General features: G+C 44.0%; 2 non-coding genes across 2 annotated transcripts; both read left to right on the top strand.

Moving 5' to 3' along the window:
* The first annotated feature begins 744 nt into the window (after nucleotides 1-744).
* Nucleotides 745-835, top strand: trnar-ucu (transfer RNA arginine (anticodon UCU)). The gene is given in 2 exon segments: nucleotides 745-781; nucleotides 800-835. It is a non-coding gene; the product is annotated as a tRNA-Arg (tRNA).
* A 10,128-nt stretch (nucleotides 836-10,963) lies between these two features.
* Nucleotides 10,964-11,053, top strand: trnar-ucg (transfer RNA arginine (anticodon UCG)). Its single transcript is given in 2 exon segments — nucleotides 10,964-11,000; nucleotides 11,018-11,053. It is a non-coding gene; the product is annotated as a tRNA-Arg (tRNA).
* Nucleotides 11,054-11,778: the final 725 nt, after the last annotated feature.

The raw sequence follows: 11,778 nt of genomic DNA on the forward strand, positions 1-11,778 counted from the left end.
TACTGAAGCAGCCCATGTCCAAATCATCACCCACCCTCTGTCCAGAAGACTTGGGACTGCAAAGAACTCTAAGAAATCTTCTCTCAGATTACTCGTCTCCAAGGTAAATATCCCCTACCGCTACAATGTATCGAGGTAATTTAAGTACCTCGCCGCCAAATATTCTCGTGAAACTTTACTGCTTCCTCTTCAATGCCTTCACATCTTTCCTAAAGTGTGATGTCCGGAACCGGGCGCAATACTCCAGCTGTGGCCGAAATACTGTCTTTTCCAAGTTCAAAACAACGGATTTGCTCTTGTAATCTATGCTCCCATTCATAAAGCCGAGGATATTGTATGCTTCATGAACGATTCTTTCAACCTGCACTGCCTCCATCAATGATTTATGCAGGTGTACATCATTTCCCGCTGTTCCGGCACCGTCTTTGGAATTGCAAACTTTATTTTCTCTTTTCTCCCCGTGTTCTTCCGACCAAAATGAATCACTTCACCCTTCTCTGCAAAAAAATTCAGCCGCCCTATTTTCCAACCTGAATATGTCCTTTTGAAGGAAATCGCTCTTTCACTCGAATTTCTATCGCTCTTTTCACAACCACAGGACGTCCAAAACACTTCACAGGCAATGAGTGCTCTTGAAATGTCGTCATTGTTCAAATGGAGGAAATTGCTGACCGTTTGAACGTTTTGTTCTACAACGTCAGATATTCCCTTATGTGGAATAGGAAATGTGCACTGCATGTTCTGGGCTCTGTGGCGCAACGGATAGCGTGTTGGATTTCTAGCTGTTGTTGTATAAGAGATTCAAAGGTTGTGGGTTCGAGTCCCACCAGAGACGATTTTTAGATAAAAGCAAATCAGCAACTGGTTCATCGGAGAAGGGAAACCGTCACCAACCCCTCTCTGTCCAGGTGAATCCAGTCACACCCCACTTTCCAATCTGAACCACTGAACAGAAGAAAACTCGCCACCGAATAGTGAAACAGGTGGCAAAAGGAGTAGAGCCGCTTCGCCGCTACAAGGATACAGAATTGGCTGAGTGGCAGGAAACAGAGGTTGGTGGTAAATGAATGTTTTTCGGCCTGGCGGAAGGGTTGGGACCTTTGCTGTTCCTGATAAATATCAATGACCGAGACCTTAGTGCCCAGGACAAAATTTCAACGTTTGCGGAGGATACAAAGCTTGGAAACATTGTGGAGAGTGTGGAGGATAGTGTAGAACTTCAAATGGACTTGGACCTGTTGGTGGAAATGGGGAGATAGGTGGCAGATGAAGTTCAATGGAGAGAGGTTTGGAAGGAAGAACTTTGAAAGACAATATAAAATGAAGGGTATAACTCTAAGGGAGGTGGAGAAGCAGTGGGACTTGGATGTTTAGGTACGTAAATCATTGAAGGTGGTAGGACATCTAAACCCAGCGGCAGAGTCATGGAACGAAAGTTCATGGCCCCTTTTTACAACATTAACTGCCATATTCTGGTAATTTAAATATCGAGTCATTGACTGTGAGGGAGCGAATAGATGACTGACTGGGTGAGCTAGTGACTGAATGAATGGATAGGTGAGTGACGTGTGTAGGTAGATAGCTGGCTGAGTGAATGAGTTTGGTGGGTGAGTGCGTAGGTGGGTCTGATGGTTAAAGTGCGTGACTGCGTCAACATACAGGTTGGGAGCCAGTCAGGAGATCCGCGGAGAGGTCAGGTGGTCGGATCGGGGCGACTGAGGATTCAGTTGCGCAGTTACCCAGGTGATAGACCAGAAGTTAAACTGTTTAACCATTCCTGGGCATCTAGCAAGCTAATTGTTTGGGATCTGTCCCAAGTTTCTGACTCTAGTTCAGGGTCGGAGGCATTCGAGGAGGGTCCACGGCAGGAGGGGTAAATGTAAACTTCCCGGGAAGTTCTCACGTTGGTCCACATGGGAAAGACCTTTTGGCTGAGTTTGTTGACACCGGAACAGCAGAGAGCACGCGCTCCACACGTGGAGTTTCCGTGTCTGTGACGTCAAAGCCAGTGACGTTCCAGGTCACTTTCAGCAGCGGAGATGGTGCAGATCAAACTCAGCCCGAAATGAAATTTTTGCTGTGTTCCGCTCGCTGGCCCACTCCCGATCCGGAACTCAGTCGATAAATGTTTATAAATATTTCTTTAAGTGCATGTTGGACCCGCAGATGGTGAGACTGGAGAATTAATAATGGAAAACAAAGAACTGGCAGAACTGTTGAACGGGTATTTTGTTTCTGCCTTCACTGTAGAAGAAGGACATATAGAGTGTACAGAGCGATATAGATTGGTTGGTGAGTAGACAATAATTGGCAGATGCAGAATAACTTGGGAAAATGTGAACTTGTCCACTTTGACAGGAAGAATTTAAAAGCAGTACATCATGTGAATGGAGAAATGTTGCAGAACTCTACAGTGCAGAGGGTTCTGGGGGTCCTGGTTCATGAGCCTCAAAAAGTTGGTATAGAGATGCAGCAAGTGATTAAGAAGGCGAATGGAACGTTGGCGTTTATTACAGAAGGAATCGAATATAAAATTATGGAAGTTTCCCCACAGTTATACTCTATATCAGTCAGGGCGTTGGTGAGGCAGCATCTGGTGGACTGTGGACAGTCTTAGTCTCCTTAGTTAAGAAAGGATATAATTGCATTACAGCAGGTCAGAGAAGATTCAGTCGACTGCTTCCTGGAATGGAAGGGTTTTCTTATGAGGAAAGGTTGAGGCGGTTGGGCCTATACCCATTGGAGTTTTGAAGAACGGGAGGTGATCTTATTGAAAGATATAAAATCCTGAGGGGACTTGACAGGGTGGCTGCTGAGACTATGTTTCCTTTTGTGGGGGACTCTACAATCAGGTGACTCAGTTTAAAAATATCGGGCTCTCCCATTTCAGGCTGACAGAAGGTAATTTGTTTTCTCTCTCTCTCAGTGGGACATTAATCTGTGGATTTCTCTTCCCCAGAGAGCAGTGGAGGCTGGGTCATTGAAAATGTTCAAGGCTGAGTTGCAGATATTTTTGATAAAGGAATGAGTAAAGAATTATGGGGGGCAGACAGGAAAGTGGAGTTGAGGCCACATTCAGATCAGCCATGCTGGAGCAGCTTCGATGGGCTGAATGGCCTCTTGCTGCTTCTGATTTTCGTGTTCTTGTTCTTGTGTGTCTCTCTCGGCACTGCTGTCCCTGTCCTGCTCACCGTCTCGCTTGCCGGACTGCTCGGCGCCTCAGTAACCTCCCGCTCTCCGGCCTGCTCCCTACCCCTCACCGCCTCACTTGCTGTTCTGCTTGTCACCATCTCCTCAGTTCTTGTGATGAGATGGGCGGCGACAAGAGTCAGGAGGGAGGTGCCGAGTGGGAGGTGAGCGGCTTGGTAGTCGGGTAGCGAGAGGTGCGGCATAAGTGTTGGCGTATAGCGCAGCGAGCGAGGTGGCGAGGGCCCCGGGTCTGTGCACCTGGCATTCGGGAGCAGGGGAGTGAGTGGGAGGCAGCAAGTGGGCGACCGTCAACGGCTGAACAACGAGGTCGTCAGCGGTGGGAGGAACGGCGCACGCACCGGCAGACTGAGTGGGTGCCGAGTTCCTGTTCCAGCTCGGTGTCAGGAGTTACAGTGTAAAACTGATCACAATTCTAGCATTGCTGAGTTCTGATGAAATGTCATCGACCTGAAACGTGAACACCCTTTCACTGTCCACGCTGCTGCCTGCCATGAGGTGTAATTCTTAATTGTTTTCTGGTGTTACGACAGAAACCCAAAAGAGGGTTCACGCACTCTGGAGGACAATGAATGCACATAGCGGTTATCTCGCTTACCTATGGAATGCTCGTTGGTCTAGAGGTATGATTCTCGCTTCGGGAATTTCGTTAAATGATCGTGTGAGAGGTCCCGGGTTCAAATCCCGGACGAGCCCTCGTGTGTTACCACTTGTGATGCATATTTTTTAAGAGCGAAAAGGCGGGTTTTACTTCAACCCGGGCGAGTTTTTAGAACCTGAGAAGTCATTATTACCAAATTATCACTGCAAAATAGGTGGAGTAAATGAAGAAACTGTTGCTCATGTAATCAGACGGTTAATTTATCCTAATAAGAGAATGAGTTAATTTATCCCAAGAAGAGAATGAGTGTAACTGAAACTTGAGATTTCTTGCCGTCTCCATGGATACTGCCTGGCCTAGACACTGCCTGGTGTATTTCTTCAATGTTCTCTTTTACCTAGAGCGCTCTGAAAGAATGGTTGATATCTTTTGGGTGCCAATGAATGTCTATATTGGCTGAGTTATATACATACAGTTACATTATTGGTATGGCCGTGTGATTCTCGCTATGGGACGTTTCGTAAGGGAGAATGTGAGCGGTCTCTGTTACAAGTTACATGCGCGCTCTCACGAGTTGTTACTTGTCGTGTCAGTAGCCCAGTGCATCGTATAAAACTCGCAGTGAGTCGAGGTAGAGCGGTTTACTTATATCAGGGGTAAGTTTCAGAACTGGACCCACCATTGCAGAGAACTCATCAATGAAACACACATGAAGGAAATGAAGGCAATTTGAAAAAAAACACAATTGCCCACTTAATCGCACTGTAATGTTACCCGAAAACACTAATTAGACGACCCCATTTTCTGGATGAATGCATTCGGCTGTTGTATTCTCTGAGAGAATTGTAAACTTCTCTGAGACGGCCAGGTCTGGTAGCCCCATAGTGTGAATTTGATTTGATCATATTTTGTTTTTGTTCTAGGAATTGTACTGAGCAGAAAGTGAGCCGTTTCACCTCGATCGATATTTTAGTGTAAAGGTAATAAACAATTTCAGGAGAAAGTATTTGATATGCTGTATGTGCTTAAAGTTGTTTAGGACCAGACACAGACGAGGTGCATTCAGAATACTGAGGGAGGAGAGCAGGAATTGCAGGGACGCTGGCCAGAATTTTCCAATATTCCTTAGACTCGCTTTGGTGACAGCGAAGTGGAGAATTGCTATTGTAACATCCTTGTCAAACAAATGTGTAAGGATAAGCCCAGAAACTACAGGGCAGCCAGTTTAACCTGGGTGGTGAGCTACCTTTCAGAAAGGAAAATTCCCAACAACATGAAAATTACCTCGGGAAAATGCACATTAATATGTAAAAGCAGCATGGATTATGTTATGGTCCCAGCTGTGATTACCCCTGGACAATCCTAAACCCAGAGTGGAGCCCAGCTTGATAGATTCTAACTTTTATTTGTTTGTTTAAATACATGGAAAGTAACTACTGAACAGAGTCAGAGGAGTCAGCTGATCAAATTTTACCAGAAAATAAATAAAACACTTATTCAATGAGAAAAGATGAACCATGTTACAATACACTTTCATCCACAACTATAACCTTACAGGTGGGGACAAATTTGTAAGGATAACGCAAGTTGCAAAATCTATTTTATTCTTTAATTTCCACAGTAATTACACAATCCATGTATCAATAGGCACCCTGTGGTAAGGCACACCAGACTCTGAAACCAAGTGACAGATACCACCATAACCAGATGCTATGGATCACTCCTCAACTCCCCACAGAAGCTTGTCAAGCCGTGAGTCAACCAGTTTCACTGCACTCCGCCTTTCACACGAGGATTGAAGCCATTCCCTCTGCCCCTCCTCTTAAATTCATTAACAGGACCTGTTCCAGGTTCCCATCCTTCCTTTGACAAGAAGGTCTTTTTCGTATTTTCCCCTCTTCCACTCCCCTGGATTTTGAGATTTTTCTTTCGCTTGGGACTAAGTATCTGCCGCCTTTTCCAGTCTCTCTCGGCAGCAACTTTCAAAAACCAACCGAGGTCCGCAGCTTCCAAATCAAAACTGCTGTTTCTCTCCTTCTGTGTGTGTGTCTGTGGGAGGGACCTGCCTCTCTGCCTCCCTGTTGCTAGGCAACAGCCCAATTCTTCTACTGATGTGTTTGCTTAACTTCATAAGTCGTTAACCTGATTAGAGATGCAAGCACTTTTTTAAAACGAAACTAAAACTCCATTTGACCTTTCTTAACACACATACAGAAATACAAATCAAACTTAAACTTTAAAGCTAAAACTCTTTCCTAACATTTGCAAATACCAATATAACTGACTTAAACCTCTCTACTTCCTAACAATTTGGTAAGAACAAATCGTGTTACTTAACTTCAGTTAGTTTTTTTTTGATGCGACAGCAAAGAATTTTGATGAGGGTGAAGCCCTTGACGTGATTTAAATGGACTTGAAAAAGGCATTTGATAAAGTGCTGGACAAAAGACTTCTGAGAAAAGTTAGAGCTCATTGAATAGAAGGGACAATAGCAGCACAGATACGAAATGAGCTGAGTGACGGGAACCAAAGATTTGTGGTGAACTGTTGCATTTTGGACTGAAGAAAGTTATCTTGTGGAGCTCCCCAGGTCTCTCGGGGACTTGTGGGATATCGGGAATTGGTGGAAAAATAGAGTTGAGGCCCAAGGTCAACCATGATACCATCGAATGGCAGGGTAGGTGCGATGGGCCGTGTGGTCTACTGCTGTTCCTATTTCTTGTGTCCAGTGTCAGGGCCCCTGCCCTTCCGGTAATTCATCAGCCAGATCTTGTTGTAAGCTCACAATTCCAACATTTGCCGATGATACAAAAGTTAGAAGCACTGTGAACTGTGAGGAGGATAGTGTAGAATTCCAAAGGGATCTAGAAATGTTGATGGAATGGGCGGATAATTAGCAGGTGAAATTTATTGCAGACTAACCTGGTGTCATTTGTTTTTGTAGAAAGAACAGGGAGAGGCAACACGAAATGAAGGTTACAAATCTAAAGGGATTGCGGGAACAGAGGGATGTGAGTGTATATGTGCATAAATCATTTATCGTCACAAGACAGGTTGAGAGAATGACCAGTAAAACAGCCAACGTCATGGGCTTCATCAATATAGCATGTAGTACAAAAACAATAAAGTTATGTGAATCCTGTAGAAAACACTGCTTCGGCCTCAACTGGAGTATCGTATCTAATCCTGTGCACCACAATTTAGCAAGCATGTGAAAGCATTAGTGAGACAGATTCCAGGCATGAGGAACTTAATTCACATTGAATGATTGGAGAATTTGGGAATGTGTTTCTTGAAGAGAGGGAGTTTGAGAGGAGATTTGATAGAGGTATTCAAAATCACGAGGTGTGTGGACAGAGTAAATAAGGTTTTACTGTTCCATTGATGGAATGATCCAAAACAAGAGGACCAGATTTAATTTAATTTACAAAAAAAGCAATTACCACATAAGGAATTTTATTTTTTCTTGCAGCATGTGTTTAGGATGTTGCATGCAATGTCTGAGATTATGCTGGAGGCAGGGACAATTGAGGTTTTCAAAAGTGAATTTGATCTTGATCTGAAAAGAAAATTGAGCAGTGTTACAGGGAAAATGGTGTGGAGTGGCCGCAGGTGAGCTGCTCTTTCAGAGGGCCAGCCGAGTCCAGACGGGCCGAATGTTCTCATTATGTTCTGTGATTCAATGATCCCATAAAGAATCTGGGACGTTAGTGAAGACTATGATCAATTGGTGATCAAGTGTCTAAGTGAGTTTCTCAGGGCAGTAAGTGTTGGAATTTCCTGGGACAGGATGTGACTAAGTGGCAGTTTCCTGGAACAAAACATTCATCGAAACAGAACCATAGAAATGTTACAGCACAGAAGGAGGCCATTCGGCCCATCTTGTCCATGCCAGCCCGAGGACACTCAGGTGCCCTTTCTAATCCCACCTTCCTATGGCAATTGGCCATCATTTAACGCAATTATTTAACACCTCATACTGCAACATCCATCTGAACCTAACCTATGTAGTTACCTAGTTTAACTAGCAAGTGCACTCAACAACCTTCAATCTTCTGTCAATAGTATAAGACAGGCAGTAGAATCACTTGACAGAGAACTTGGGAGACATGGATTCATTGGTTGATCCATGCAAAGTGCTGATGTTGAAATTGATTCATGGTCATTTCACAAAGAAATCAGTTTCAACTCAATGAAATCAAACCACGTTCCCACTCATTCGCTGAAAGTGCTGTTTTATTTGCAAACATTGCAGAGTTATTTATTGAAATGCTTCATCTTGCTGTTTTGAACCTTTGTTCTCAGTCATCTTTGTATTTTTAGTTCCTAACAAACCAACAACAGCTATTCATCCTGATAAATTACTTCTGCACAGGGTGTCTCGGTTGGTGACATTCACACCTCTGAGCCGCAAGTTTATAGAGTCAAATATAAATCCAGGGCTTGAGGACCAAAGTCAATGTCAACACTCCCAGCGGTGGCTCAAGAAGGCAGCTCACCACCATCTTCTCAGGGCAAATCTGCACTCTTTCAAATGTAAGTATCTCCCCCCTTAAAGAAGGAGACCTAAACAGGACTCAATACTCTAAGTTTTGTCCCATCAACGCCCTCTTCAGTTATCACAAGAATGCCCGAGTTTATACTCCATTCCCCTTTCAATAAAGGCCAACACCTCATTAGCCTTCCTAACAGCCTGCTGTACCTGCAATGTAGCTTTGTTTTGTGATACATGTACAAGGACACCCAAGTCTCAATGTCATTGCAGCACAGCATTCTGCCATCTCTCTTCATTTAAAGAATATTGTTTTTTTTTAATCTATCCCACCGAAGTGGTGATCCTCACATATTCCCACATTATTGTATGTACCAAACTTCTGTCCACCATCTCAAGCGATCTTTATTCATTTACAAACACTTTACATTCTGCTCACATTTTGCTTGCCTACTTATTGGTCTTTAGCACTATGAATTGTAAACTTGTGTAAGGGGAGACGGATAGACAGTAGTTGCTATTCCTTTACCAATTATCTTAGATCTGTAACGCCAAGGTAAACCCAGTTTCACGATTAAAAACATGAATGAGTCAGAGACCAGAACTGGATTCAGAAAGCTAAAATGTGATGTTAAGCAACGGAACCAGAAGTCCAGTCTGACCAGTGAGGAATCTACCCCTGAACCACTGACGTTCACAAATCCGCTCACTCCATGTGTCTAGATGGAAACCTGTCTGAAGGAACATGCAGCCTGACAATGTGAAACAAACGGTTGGAAATTTCACCAATTTCCTACATTAAAATGCCGAACACACTTGAGAAGTTCTCCAGTGGTTGTCACGCGTCGTTGTGAAATCTTGTGGTTGTCAAAACAGCTGAAGAAAAGCAAACCTTTGTTTTCTTTTCGAGAAAATCTATCCAACGCAGGATGTTCCCTCCTTCTCGCTCTTCCTCATTCCCTGCACACTTTGGAGTCTGATCTCGCAGGCTTCATAGTCGCAATCTCGGCTGTCTGTCAAAGGGCTGATCAGAGCTGTTTCCTTATCCAGGTAAACACCTCCACAGAAATAACAACAACAACAAAAATATTGTGGGTGCTGATTTACTTATTTACCGAATGTGGGCGTCGCTGGCTAGGCCAGCGTTTATTGCCCATCCACAATTGCCCTTCAGAAACTGGCGGTGGGCTGCCATCTTGAACCGCCGCAGTCCCTGTGGTGTAGGTACACCCACTGTGCTGTTAGAGAGTCAGTTCCCAGATTTTGAACCAGCGACAGTGAAGGAATGGCGATCTACTTCCAAGTCAGGATAATGTGCGGCTTGGAGGGGAACTTCCACGTGTTGGTGTTCCCATGTGTCTGCTGCCTTTGCACTTCCATATGATAGCAGTCGTGCGTTTGCCTGCAGATTAGGCAGTCCATCCAAGTGCTCAAAATTTATTTCGAGAAAATCTTTTCAAAACGTTGTCTTTAGCTCCTTTTCGAATGAATTAAAATCTGCCCTGGTTGGTCCCTGACCCTTGCGCCAGTGGGAACAATTCATCTTTATTTACTTTCTCTAAACCCTCTTGAAAGTTCTGTCTGTGGAGTGATTAAAAATACCGAAAGACAGACGTGGGATTTGAACAACGAGCGACTGTAGATCAATCATAAGGGAAGTGATACTTTGATAATCAGATTAGGAAATAGTATGAAAGTTATGAAATCCGTCCAAACCTGTGCATTGCTGGGTCAGGAGCACAATGCGTCACTAGGGCGTGGGAAACTCGGATTAGATTCCCGAAGTTACCGATTCTGTAACAGCATCACAGTCCCTAAATTATTTTATTTTCTTCAGGTTACTTTCAGTTTGCTTTCTGTTTTAGTGCAGTGATCTTGTAGTTAGGGAAATAAATTGATTTCAGCATGATGGGCGGATTGGTGATTCAGGGGTAGAATTCTTATTTTTCATCAAAGAAACCTGGGTTCGATTACAGTGAATGCATAACTCAATGTCTTCAATAATGTTTCAAGGATCAAATAAACCGGGACAGATAAATACCCATTTTCTCGCTTATCCATCATATATTTGATGAACACAAGTCTATCAAACTGAGATTTAAAATTAAAGCGCTGACTCCCGATGGGATCTCTGAAATTCCAGGACCCTTTGCTGAGAGAGATGTTTCCTAATTTCACTCCGGAAACGTCTTGTTTTTTGACTGAACCCCAACGCCCCCACACCCCTCCCCCTCCCCCAATTCCGAAATTCCCACCAGCGCAGAAGTTTCTCTCTCTGACACTATCGCCTTAACATGTCGCAAACCGCGATCAAATTGCTCATTAATTCGGGAAGAACGGCTTCCTTTGTTCGTGGTTTATATGAAGGGGCTGTTCTGTGGTTTATTTTCTGGAATTTAGCAGCGGTTGAGGGGAGGCCACGAGGCAGAGAATGAGAGAGATTCAAAACACTGCAGGAGAATGATGAGGAGAGGGTGCGGACAATAGGAACTGAGTTCCCGATCTCCCAATCCTTATTTTCCAACGAAAGACACGGAGTCAAACTCAGACCCTGAGGCCATGGATCTGGGATTCAGCGGATCATCCAAAAATCAAACTGAAAAATATACAACCACGATATTTATTTACATGGCACTAGCATCAGATCTAGTATCCTATTACCTGACCGCGTGGCCAAAAGGATAAGGCGTCTGACTTCGGTGGTGTTTGAAGAGGTTATCAGAAGATTGCAGGTTCGAGTCCTGTCGTGGTCGTTTTATACAGAAATCTGTTTAACTTCCTGAAAACCGCGGTCTCACACGTCAACTGAAGGTTCTGCGTTTCCTTCTTAACATGGCAGGGCTCTTTCTCAAAATGTCTGCTCTTGTTAATTTGTGCATTAATTTCTAATTAATTTTGTTTTTCTGATCAGGTTCGTTAAATGATTGATGTGTCCAACTGGAACAAAAGCTGTGCATCAGTCGGTTTAATAAAATGCTTTGGGTGAATTCCAATCTTCCCATGAAGCGGCTCGATCATTAGCTGAATCTGCTGTCACTGGACTAACAATACAGAGGTGCAACTGATGAAGAGTCATTCGGACTCGAAACGTTAACTGTATTCCCCTCCGCCGATGCTGTCAGACCTGCTGAGCTTTTCCAGGTATTTTTGTTTCTGTTCCTGAAAAATTAACTTGGATGGACTGCACACTGTGTCCGGATAATCGAAAAGCGTCGCATCCGCCAAGTCCTGTTTTCTCAACTCTCAAATGGACAACATTCCAGGGGAGGACAAAGAAAATGCTCCAAAGACACTCTGAAACGTTAATTCAAACGCTGCAGCATTCATATTAATGACTGCGAGGAACTTGCTTCTCATCATTCAAAATGACCAAAACCTGTCCCCCAAGCTGCAGCGCGCTGTGAGTCCCCAGGTCTTAATGATGAGGCAGAACGACGGCTAAAAGAAGTAACAGGAAGCAGATCCTGCTCTCTGGATC

This window comes from Cetorhinus maximus, chromosome 31 (genome assembly GCF_964194155.1).
Source record: "Cetorhinus maximus chromosome 31, sCetMax3.hap1.1, whole genome shotgun sequence".
NCBI lineage: Eukaryota > Metazoa > Chordata > Chondrichthyes > Lamniformes > Cetorhinidae > Cetorhinus > Cetorhinus maximus.